The sequence below is a fragment of the Bos grunniens genome, chromosome 6 (genome assembly GCF_055505025.1).
Source record: "Bos grunniens cultivar Pamir isolate PY7600 chromosome 6, Bosgru_T2T1.0, whole genome shotgun sequence".
NCBI lineage: Eukaryota > Metazoa > Chordata > Mammalia > Artiodactyla > Bovidae > Bos > Bos grunniens.
The window spans coordinates 70,910,893-70,922,749 of record NC_141170.1 but is presented as its reverse complement, the minus strand read 5'-3'; the positions used below and the strand labels follow the sequence as shown (position 1 = coordinate 70,922,749).

The 11,857-nt window shown below is 36.9% G+C and overlaps 1 protein-coding gene across 10 annotated transcripts in view; it reads right to left on the bottom strand.

Annotated features, from left to right (window-relative positions):
• Positions 1-1,091, bottom strand: part of LOC147370853 (uncharacterized) — a 73,927-nt gene extending 72,836 nt beyond the window's left edge. For 8 of the 10 annotated variants that reach the window (XR_015166208.1, XR_015166205.1, XR_015166204.1 and 5 more), the window contains exon 1: positions 434-1,091. The gene's annotated coding sequence lies outside the window, so the exon portion shown is untranslated. The remainder of the gene's footprint in view (positions 1-433) is intronic. The other 2 variants (XR_015166206.1, XM_086407754.1) reach the window with 2 other exon arrangements.
• Positions 1,092-11,857: the final 10,766 nt, after the last annotated feature.

Sequence of the window (11,857 nt, the reverse complement as noted above, 5' to 3'; positions counted from 1 at the left end):
CTTTCTTGGCTACCAATCCAAGTTTGGGACCTAAGCCACAGTATACAATAACAGTATAGATCACAAGTCCCTTGAAAGTCTATGATCCAATAGATTAGGTTAGTACTTCTAATTCCCAAAGTTATGAAATGGTCAAAGAGACGGAAAAGTTTGACCGAGAAAGGAGAGTTTGGTCCACACACTTTGCCCATTTCTGGTCAGTTCCCGACCAGAGACATTGGGTGCCTCTTGGCATTGGCAGGTCAATATAACGCCCTGACAGGTTTCTGCCATGAGCCGTATGAGATCACCGTGGAACTGCAGAGCAGGGCTCCTTACTTGCTTCACGCAGGGCATGTCATTCATTCACACAAGCACACCGTAGAGTTAGTAAAGCACAGCAGAAAACGTGTTCGCTAAGAGAACAAAGAACTAAAGCTCCAAGTATCCTTACCTTGTCCTGAAGGATCCTGGACAAGCCCCCAAGATGAAAGATTGTTGTTGAATCATGCAAAGACACTGGGATTCTTGGCCCCCGGAGGAGAAGAATTCAATCCGGGGCCAGAGATGAGGCTTGATTGCTCAGAGCTTCTGTGTAATAAAGTTTTATTAAAGTATAAAGGAGATAGAGAAAGCTTCTGACATAGGCATCAGAAGGGGGCAGAAAGAGTACCTGCTTGCTAGTGTTAACAATGAAGTTATATACTCTCCAATGAATCCAAAGAATGTCTGGAGGTTGTAAAGACCTCATCAGACCTACTCCCATAATTTACATTTTAAGATGACAGAATTAGCCAGAAGGTTTAATCCAAAGACAATCCTTAATCCAGAGACTGTCCTCAGGCAGGATACATTATTGTTATATAATCCTAAGGAATGTAGAGAAAGAAAAAAAAGTATGTCCTTTCTTCCTCCTTGAGAATTCCAGACCCCTCTCTCCTTGGGGACCCCTAGACTCCTTATCAACCTGCCTAGGAAATGACTCTCTCAACTTCATGTCTTCTGACTGTAACATGGCCATTTGGACACTAGCTATGACTCCTTTTTCCCGCTGTCTTGCATTGTTAGTATATGCAATGCTTTTGTTTTCTTCACTTGGTTATCTCCTTGCCTTTTTTTTCTCCTTTTGAATTTAGCATTGTAGTTTTCTATTTCACTTTTATTCTGACATGTCTGGCTTTAGCAAACCATTCATTCATTCATGAAACAAATATTTAATAAAATACACATGCCTATACTTTATATAGCATTGGAGAAGGCAATGGCACCCCACTCCAGTACTCTTGCCTGGAAAATCCCATGGACAGAGGAGCCTGGTGGGCTGCAGTCCATAGGGTCGTTAAGAGTCAGACATGACTGAGCGACTTCACTTTCACTTTCATGCATTAGAGAAGGAAATGGCAACCCACTCCAGTGTTCTTGCCTGGAGAATCCCAGGGAGAGGGGAGCCTGGTGGGTGGCCGTTTATGGGGTCGCACAGAGTTGGACACGACTGAAGCGACTTAGCAGCAGCAGCAGAGAAGCAGAAGGGAAATAAGAGACTGCTGTCACTGATATGATAGACTATAAAAAGTAAATCAATGAAAATTATGATAATTTATGCATGCAATAAATGCCAATAAGCAAATAAAATGGCATGAAGTGATGGAGACTAAAAAATAGTGAGTGAAGAAAGTATTATCCTTACAGTTTATGGTCAAGAACAGAAGAATTTGAATAAAAACTTTGATGAAGTGAAGGGGTGGGACATTGAAATAAACAGAAGATCATTGAAACAAACAGGAAAAAGAGAGAAAAGTGCTGTGATAGAAAAGAGTTTAGCTGTCAGAACAAGGAAAAGTTTGTTGAAGAAGAATGACTACATAGAAGTATGGGGATGTTTGAGGATGTTGTAAAAAACCTTATGAGACATGAATAAAAGTTTCTGATCTATTTTCAATGAAATTAAGAATTAAAGACCGTTTTAAACAAGGAAGTTCAGGTGGTTGGCTTTAAAATATTACCACCAGCATAGTAGTCCAGATGAGAAATGATAGTGTCTTAGGCCTAAGTGTTATTAATAGCAATAGACAGATATTTGCAGCTATTGCTGCCATATTTTCCTATGGCTCTTTGATGACTAGCATTCATCTTTCCATTATACTTTATAATTTCTGTATCTTTAATATGTAGACAAAGATTTCATTTCACATACAGAATGATCAGAGTAAGGTGTTCAGTTCAATGGGTCTTCAGAGACCAGTTATTGTCTGGATGGAATATCGTTGTTTGGCAATGGAGAACATTAACTTTAACAATAGAATAATCAAATTACAGACCAGTGAAAGATTGGGTTGTTGAAAAGGAATGAAAGAGTAAGCACTAAAGTTGGCCAAATTTATAAAGAAGATAAGTAGACTTTGTAATATAATGATGCATGACCTTGAAAATGCATACAAAGTATTTAGCTTTCACATAAAAGATGCTACTGGAAAACACTTTTTAAATATTTCCACCTTAAACCAAAATAAATAACATATCCTAAGACATAAAGTATGATCCCTGTGATTTCTTACTGCTTATGATATAGGATGCAAAATCTCAGCAAATATTTGAGGCTCTTCAAAATCTATGTTGTGCACCTTATTCCTAACACATGGTCTGTGCTTTTGTCTTCCACTTAATTTGTAATTATTCTTTGAATGATAAACTCTTTTGTTGAAAATACCTACCTTTGCTATTAACCCTGCTTGAATATTTCCCTTTTGCTTATCAAACTCTAAAAGTATTAAGTATCACTACAAATATCACCTTCCTGTGAGAACTACTTTGAGGTTGCCAATGACTTTCTCTTTTACAATCTGATAGCATTTACTGTATATGTTTACTTTAGCAAAGTCAGTGGAGAAGGCAATGGCACTCCACTCCAGTACTCTTGCCTGGAAAATCCCATGGACTGAGGAGCCTGGTGGGCTGCAGTCCATGGGGTCGCTAAGAGTCAGACAAGACTGAGCGACTTCTTTCACTTTTCATTTTCAAGAATTGGAGAAGAAAATGACAACCTACTCCAGTGTTCTTGCCTGGAGAATCCCAGAGACAGGGGAGCTTGGTGGGCTGGCATCTATGGGGTCACACAGAGTTGGACATGACTGAAGTGACTTAGTAGCAGCAGCCACAGTAGAGTCAAATTTTTATCTAGATAAGTTTACATATCTGTCTCTTCCATTAACTTAGAAGCTGCTTATTGAAACCATTGATATTACTTCTTTATGCACAATGACTATACAATATAGTATAGTCAATAAATATGTGAAGAATTTAATTAAAATCCTATTTCAGAGGAACAGTAATCTAATCCACAAACTCCAACAGCTAAAATGATATTGTAAGAGAGAAAAAAAAAAATATTTCCTCTACCCTTCTTAGTTCTTTGTCTGATCTAATAAACAAATTAACATAAAGCAGGTTAATGGGAAAAAAATTGATTATATACATACACAGACCCCATAAAAATATGTGACCTAGAGGCAGGTGATTGAGGCTTATATGCTATCCTGAGATAAGTCAAGAAGCAGATCAGGGTGTGGGACTTCAAAGGAAGAGAATTCACAGAACAAATGTTTGATATACACATATTTTCCATGCCATGCCATGCAGAAGAGTCTTTCTGATGTAAAAAAGAAGTCATCTTTGATAATATTAATAGCTTCTTCTTGGCACAGTCTCTTTATCCAAATTATTTTATAAAGTTATGGAGGACTTCTGTTCTCAGAATAACCAGCCCAAAACAACCCTCATGCCTAAGAGCCACATTTTAGGGTGGCAAATTTTGTTCCTCTACAACGTGTAATTTGGACTGAAAGCAGAAAACATCATGTTATATTGTTCCTAGAGTTACCCATCAAAACAGGCTCTTAGTAATTTCATGGGGACTACAGTGATGTTTACATGACATACTCATATTTTCTAGGTTGTACAAAGTAGTGGGAGGATTATGTGCTTTATACATTTTTATTACAATAATTAATCATCATGGAGGCCAAGCCATGTCTGATATTTTGCTAGTTATTCTCCTGCATTATCTCAATTAATACTGCAGCATCAGTTTAGCTAGACAGTTGCTAATTCCATTTTGGAGGGAGAAAATAAAGAAGCTGAGAAAGATTAAACGACTTCCCCAAGATCACACAGCAGGGAGATATAATGTCAGGCCTCAGACCCCAGAGTTCTTGTCCTTTCCTCTGCATTATCCAACAGGGAGGAACAAAACATTGCCTTAGAAAGCGATAGTTGTGCACATAAAGTCTCTATTTTCTGCTCTAAGAAGCAGAGAAGAGAGCCTGCATGCTCTATTTACCTATAAGCTCGTGATGTTCAGTAGCTGTTAAAAAAGTTTGCTAGTGGCCAACCACTAAGGGGCAGTGATACACAGCGATCAGCTCATTGTGACTCTGAGCAGTGAGTCATGGCAGCTCCAAGTCCATTGCAAGGAAAAGAATTGAATCCTCTTGGTTTTATCTCTCAGTAGAGAACTGGAGCAGAAACAAAGCAAAACACTTTATCTCCCCCCAGGATCTAGTTATACCTTTTACTAAGACAAACACATCACATTCAATTCTCCTCTCTCACTGCTGACGAGGGAGAAGAAATACATTCAGAAAACCAACCAGAACAGCCAGATTATTCTCACCCAAAAATAAACCGTGGCTTTGTTTACAGATCCCTTTCCTGTCTGTACCCACTGTCCTGTGCTCACAGAAGCAAGCAAGTTAATATCTAGCAAGAAAAGACGGTCTCTTTTTTTGTGGCTGAGATTTAAAACATCAAACGGTCTGTAATGTCTGAATGCTTGGCCTCTAGCAATTAGTGTCTTGGTGGCTAATATCCTCCTAGCTCTATTAGTTCCAGATCTTTTGCATTATATCCTCGGATTTTGCTTTTATGCTAGGCAAGAATGCAGTGAAATTGCTATTATAAAGGTTAAGGGGAAAAATCCTTGCACTCTAGTTGACTCTGTATTGATCTAGTACAAAATCCAACCATTCCTGAGACAGATGGGGGAGCTCTGAGACTCTCAATCCCAAAATTGCATCTGCTGTTGCTGTTGCTGCTGCACATGCTGACAATAGCTATAGTCTGAAAAGCAGGGTTTACATGCCTGAAATAAATTGTTTTGATTAGAACCTTTAGGAGAGAAAGTCATAAGGTACACTTTTATTGACTACTTGCCAAACAACACAGACCCATGCACTGTAAGCTTGTTTGGCTCATGTAAGTCAAGCACCAACTAGGATTTTATTTTCTAAGGTTATGGACTTAGAGTATAATATATTATCATTTACTTTGAATTATTGCACACATAGCATCTGAGGAAGTGGAATTAATTCTCAACTATTGCTGACCTCTGTGTATATGTTTATTTGTTTGTTAGTTTGCTTCCTTGTGGTGAATGTGTTCTACTTTTTTGTGATAAAGACTGCTTTGATTACTCAGTAATCCATTAAGTGTGTGATCAACAAATTGAGTTCAAAAGGTGCCGCTGGGCACTAAAAAAACGACTTGTAAAGAGAATATCCATATAACTAGCCATATTAATAATGACTTCACTCCTTTTCTGCTCTTCTTCTTCCCTGAAGCATATTTTTTCTCCTGCAGAGAGCTTTCTTTTAATCTGTTGCTGTTTTTCAAAAACAAGACAATTCAGTGCAATCAACCAAACAAAATTTGGACAAATTGATGTAAAATGCAAAATGAGGAGCCAACAGGCTTTTTTTTTTTTTCCTGAAGCTGAACCTGTGTTACATTATCTCCTAAGGAAGCAGATCATTGTGATGCTTTCCCCCCCGCAAAAAAAAAATACATGGAGATGATTATTCTTTCTTAGCCTGCTTATATGAGTTTCAAAGTTGGCTATTACAGACAGATTTGAGCATACACAAGGTTTATTATAACTACTACCTGTAATGAAGCCATCTTGTTATGTCTGTTGTGCCTACACAAAAGCAAACCTCTTGCCGAGACAGAAAATTGTGTATGTTTTCCATACTCACACTTTATGAGAACACAAAGGTAAGGATGGGAATAAAAGGAAATCATATATATTATGACATCTATTTTTATTACAGGCACTGTTTTGTGTGTTTTACATATATTATTTAATTTCATGTCAAATTTAACACAAAAAAATACAACTAACAAATATATACAGCTATGCTTACTAAGTGAGCTTTGGTTTATCAATCTTCTGGTATTTACAAATTCTACTACATCCTAACTTTGCATCAGATTAATTAATCAACTAATAAAATGAATGTAGAACATAATGACTTCCCTCTAGGAGTTTATAATCCATTTGAGAGATATGAATCGTTGCATTTCATTGTTAGCTAGGAAATGCTAAATGTCAAGTGATTATTAAGGCTATGTAATAAGATACTAAGAAGGGCCAGATATTGCTAAATGAATAGAAGAATAATTTACTGGATATAACAAATGCCCATTTAAAAAAGGACATGGATTAATTAAAATGACAGCACCAGTATATGAGACTAACATTTGACCAATGGCTGTTCTTATTTCATAAATTATTCTTAATATGTGCTGACACTACCAGATTTTAAAGTGGTGAGATCGAGGGTCTCAATTTTTAATAACTCATTTGAATGACAAGCTGCATAGCTTTCAATTTATATGCTGTAGGAGAGCTAAAGGTGGAATTAAATCAGCTAGAATCTGCACCTTGTATGAGGGGGGGTGTTTAACTCTGCAATAAAGGACCGCAAATTATAATTTTCAACAAGCAAGCTGCATTAGCAGACACTCGCAAATGCTAATTGAAAAGTACCTCTCATTATTCTAAATGACATAAACACAGTATTGCTATAACTTATACCATGAACATTGTTATCATCATTATTACTACAAGGCAGATAAAAAGCTTATTACATGAAAGTGGTAAACATTTCTCTATATGCCAAAAATGCCAGATGTGATTGTATGGGGTTCACTTAGGTAGACTCTTACCTCATTCAGTTATGCTCTGAGAATTTGAGGCTGCTGTAGGCAGCAGAAGTAAGTAGTTCTACCACTCTGGGAAGAGTTAAATGCTGTCCCTTTGCTCTTAAGCAGCCAGGAGGGTCATAAGCATTGAGATAAATGCAACATCATTTATTACCTCTGTCTCTTCCACTGTGTTTTTGAGAGGAAATATTGGCACTTACCTTGCAACAGATTTGATCTTCTGTTCTCTGAGGAAATGCTGTCACTGGTATTATTTACTCTCTGAGCAACAAATCCTTGTAAATTATAATGGTTCTCCAGACAACCATTTACAAATTTAATCAGGGATCATTTCCTTGCCTTTTTCAATTATTCCCAAATTATATTCAGGCACAGTAATATACTAAGTCCTGTACCATATTTATTCCAGAAATAAGACTGCAATAAGCTTCCAATCTAAAAGAAAGGCTACAGGTAAGAAGCATCTATCTGATAGCCTATTAAGAAAAATACTACTCCTCATACCTTAAACTATATAAGTAATGTGAGAGATTCTAAATCATGCCTCATGGCAAGACATTTTATTACTTCCCATAGACATCACACAGAACCCAAATAACCAGTAATCAAAAATTGTTAACACCAACTAGAGCTTTATCCCACCTTGAAGACAGACAGACCTAAGATTGTGTTCTGCCATCACCACCATTTATTAGCTATATACCCATGAGAACAGTTCACCTTCCTAGGACTCAATTTCTTCAAATGTAAATGGAAAACACTAATACAGCTCTGACCCAATTATCAGTAAAATTAAATGATATGATAGATACAAATAATATAGAGAAGTCTAGACAGTCAGTACTCAGTACATGTTATAAACAGCTCACCCCTCCTCTATGTTTAAATGAAGCGACTTAGTCTGAAATAATTTAAATAATTGCCAGGGATCATATTAATAACTGGAATAGCCTCAGGATTTGAACATGACTCCGGTTTTGGGTCACTTTCTGTTAAACTTTTGGCTGCAGCAATTTGTATTATGTAAGACACAGACATGTAGATAATTCCCTCAGCATTTTAGTCACTGTTCAGTGGCAATCCTTCCATTTCTGTACTATTTTGTTCAGGTAAGGATATGGGAGAGGAGTGGCCCATCACTTCATGATATTGCCCTAGAGATTTCAATGACATTTTAGGCTTATCTCAAACTGCTTTTGCACTTGGACATGGTGATGTTGGACACTAATGCCGGATGAAGTTGAGCTGCCTCAAAAATCAATACTCAACAAGACTGAGCTGATGTTAATAAGCTAAGTAAAGGACCCGAGGACAAGGGCCAAGAACAGAGTAGCCTTAAGAAACTGAAAGAATAACATTTTTCTTCCAGAAGTAGAACATGAGGAGAAGGCCATAAGTTGTATTTTTGTATTCTGCTTATAATGCAATCTGGGAGTTAAAAATGGGAGATACCTACATTATATATATATTTTTTATTACTGTTATTTTATTTGTTTATTTTTTTACTTTACCATATTGTATTGGTTTTGCCATACATCAACATGCATCCGCCACGGGTATACACATCATACCAGGCATATGGTTCCTATCTGATATCAATATGGAAAGGTCAGATTAAAGATGACAGTTTCTTTTCAATTATCAGCTGAGGTTACTAAAATTATCAAAATGAATGTGATAGAGTCAATTTGAATAAATCCTAAAAACAGCAAAAAAAAAAAAGGGAGATACCAAAGAAATATATGACAGGCAGACTGAAAGCTGAAGTAGTGAAGTGAAAGTCACTCAAGCATGTCTGACTGTGACCTCATGTATTGTAGCCTGCCAGGCTCCTCTGTCCATGGAATTCTCCAGGACAGAATATTGGACTCACTGGAAAAACACCTGATGCTAGGAAAGATTGAAGGCAGGAGAAGGGAACGACAGAGAATGAGATGGTTAGATGGCATTACTGTTCTGATGGACATGAGTTAGAGAAAGCTCTGGAAATTGGTGATAGACAGGGAAGCCTGACATGCTGCAGTCCCCGGGGTTGCAAAGAGTCGGACATGACTGAGCGACTGAATTGAGCTGAACTGAGAATACTGAAGTGGGTAGCTGTTCCTTTCTCCAGGGGATCTTCCCAACCCAGAGATCAAGCTCATGTCTCCCGCATTGCAGGTGGATTCTTTACCATCTGAGCCACCAGGGAAGCCCAAGGCTGAAAGCTAAGCACACAAAACTAAATACATAAGCCTCTTCTTTTTAAACAATTAGATTAACTACTAGTCAAAATTGCAACAAACATATATTAATAAGTTATAAAAATACAAAGATAACAATTTATCTGTCAGTGGACATCTAAGTTGCTTCCATGTCCTAGCTATCGTAAATAATATTGCCATTAACATTGGGGTACATATGTCTTTTTCAATTATGATTTTTTTCCAGGGGATATGCTCAGTAGCAGAATTGCTAGGTCATATGATAGTTTTAGTCCTAGGTTTTTAAGAAATCCCCATACTGTTCTCCATAGCGACTGTAAAGAAGTTTCAGTACATATATACAATGAAATAAAACCATAAAAGCCATAAACCATAAAAAGGGACACATTTGAATCAGTTCTAGTGAAGTGAATGAACATAAATGAACCTAGAGTCTATTATATAGAGTGAAGTGAGTCAGAAAGCAAAAAACAAATTTCATATATTAACACATATATATGGGATCTAGAAAAGTGGTACTGATTAGCCTGTTTGCAGAGCAGGAATAGAGAGATACAAATAAACAGACTTTGGATCCAATGTGGGAAGGAGAAGACGGGATGAATTGAGAGAGTAGCATTGAAACATGTACATTACCATGTATAAAATGAATGGCTAATGGGAAGTTGTTGTATAGCACAAGGAGCTCAATGCAGTGCTTTGTGACAACCAGATGGGGTGGGACAGGCTGTGGGTTGGTGGGGAGTTTCAAGAGGGAGGAGACACGTGTATATTTGTGGCTGATTTGCATAAGCCAACACAATATTGTAAAGCAATTATCCTCCAATTAAAAATAAATTTTATTAAGATTAAAATTTTATGCAAATAATTCATTAGTTTTATTAATAATATACCACAATTTGGCATAGGTTAAGTTGGATGAAATAATAAAATAATCATATTCTACTCCTGGGTCATTAATTTTGTCTGTGAGATTTCATTATGCTTAAATCCCATTTTATTGATTAGGAGAAAAAGGCAATGCTAAATCTTTTCCAAATAAGAAATTATTCAAAATATACAGACTTTCAGGTTTTGAAGTTATTTTTGAAACCTATAAAAAGTGCATGTTCGTAAGTATGTACTTGTTTATATGTATTCATGAGTGCTATTTTGGTATTGAAAGCGGTTTATTAAAAGATAAATGCATATACATAAAAAACAGTGGAGTCTCTGATGCTTTCCAGTAAATAAGTGTTTTAAATTGGCATCTAAAACAAAGGAAAAGAAGATGTAAGACAAATGTCATCTCATCAGCTGATAAAGACTAAGCCAGAAAAAGTCAGTTAATGTTGGAGTTAAGTGGTTCTGCTTAGTAACCCCCAGAATAGAATAAATGTTGAAAAAAACATATTCTATTTGTGAAAAAGTTGGCTTAAAACTCAACATTCAGAAAATGAAGATCATAGCATCTGGTCCCGTCACTTCATGGGAAATAGATGGGGAAACAGTGGAAACAGTGGAAACAGTGTCAGACTTTATTTTTTTGGGCTCCAAAATCACCGCAGATGGTGATTGCAGCCATGAAATTAAAAGACGCTTACTCCTTGGAAGAAAAGTTATGACCAATCTAGATAGCATATTGAAAAGCAGAGACATTACTTTGCCAAAAATGGTCCATCTAGTCAAGGCTATGGTTTTTCCAGTGGTCATGTATGGATGTGAGAGTTGGACTGTGAAGAAAGCTGAGCGCCGAAGAATTGATGCTTTTGAACTGTGGTGTTGGAGAAGACTCTTGAGAGTCCCTTGAACTGCAAGGAGATCCAACCAGTCCATTCTGAAGGAGATCAGCCCTGGGATTTCTTTGGAAGGAATGATGCTAAAGCTGAAACTCTAGTATTTTGGCCACCTCATGCGAAGCGTTGACTCATTGGAAAAGACTCTGATGCTGGGAGGGATTGGGGGCAGGAGGAGAAGGGGATGACAGAGGATGAGATGGCTGGATGGCATCACTGACTTGATGGATGTGAGTCTGAGTGAACTCCGGGAGTTGGTGATGGACAGGGAGGCTGGCGTGCTGTGATTCATAGGGTCGCAAAGAGTCGGACACGACTGAGTGACTGAATTGAACTGAACTGAACATAGAATATATGGTCATACTAATAGAGTGGAGTTCTGTGGCCTCTTCAACTCTTAATGATTCTATATCATAAATTTCATTCTTTTGAAATCTTTGCCCACATTAATACTTACCTTTGTCTACATTAATACTGCATAAATACTATCTTGGAATGATTGATACATGATCAAGAACATGAAAATAAGTGACTTTTTACAGAGACATGAAACAGTGTCTTAATTCAATGCAATAAGAGCTAGGATTTCACCTCAAATATCTGGCCATCTCAGTCTGTGATACAGCAACATCACTTTTCTTTTTTTTTGTTTGTTTGAAAATATTTATTATATAACAAAACATAGATATTCTGGAAAACAATCAGATGAATGCACTTGAAAAGTTTTTTTTTTTTTTTTTTTTTTTAAGTCTCTCACTGTTTCCATTGTTTCCCCATCTATTTGCCACAAAGTGGTGGGACTGCATGCCATGATCTTAGTTTTTTGAATGTTGTTTTTTTTTTTTTTAATTATTTAATTAGTATACATGTGTTCCCCATCCTGAAAAGCAACATCACTTT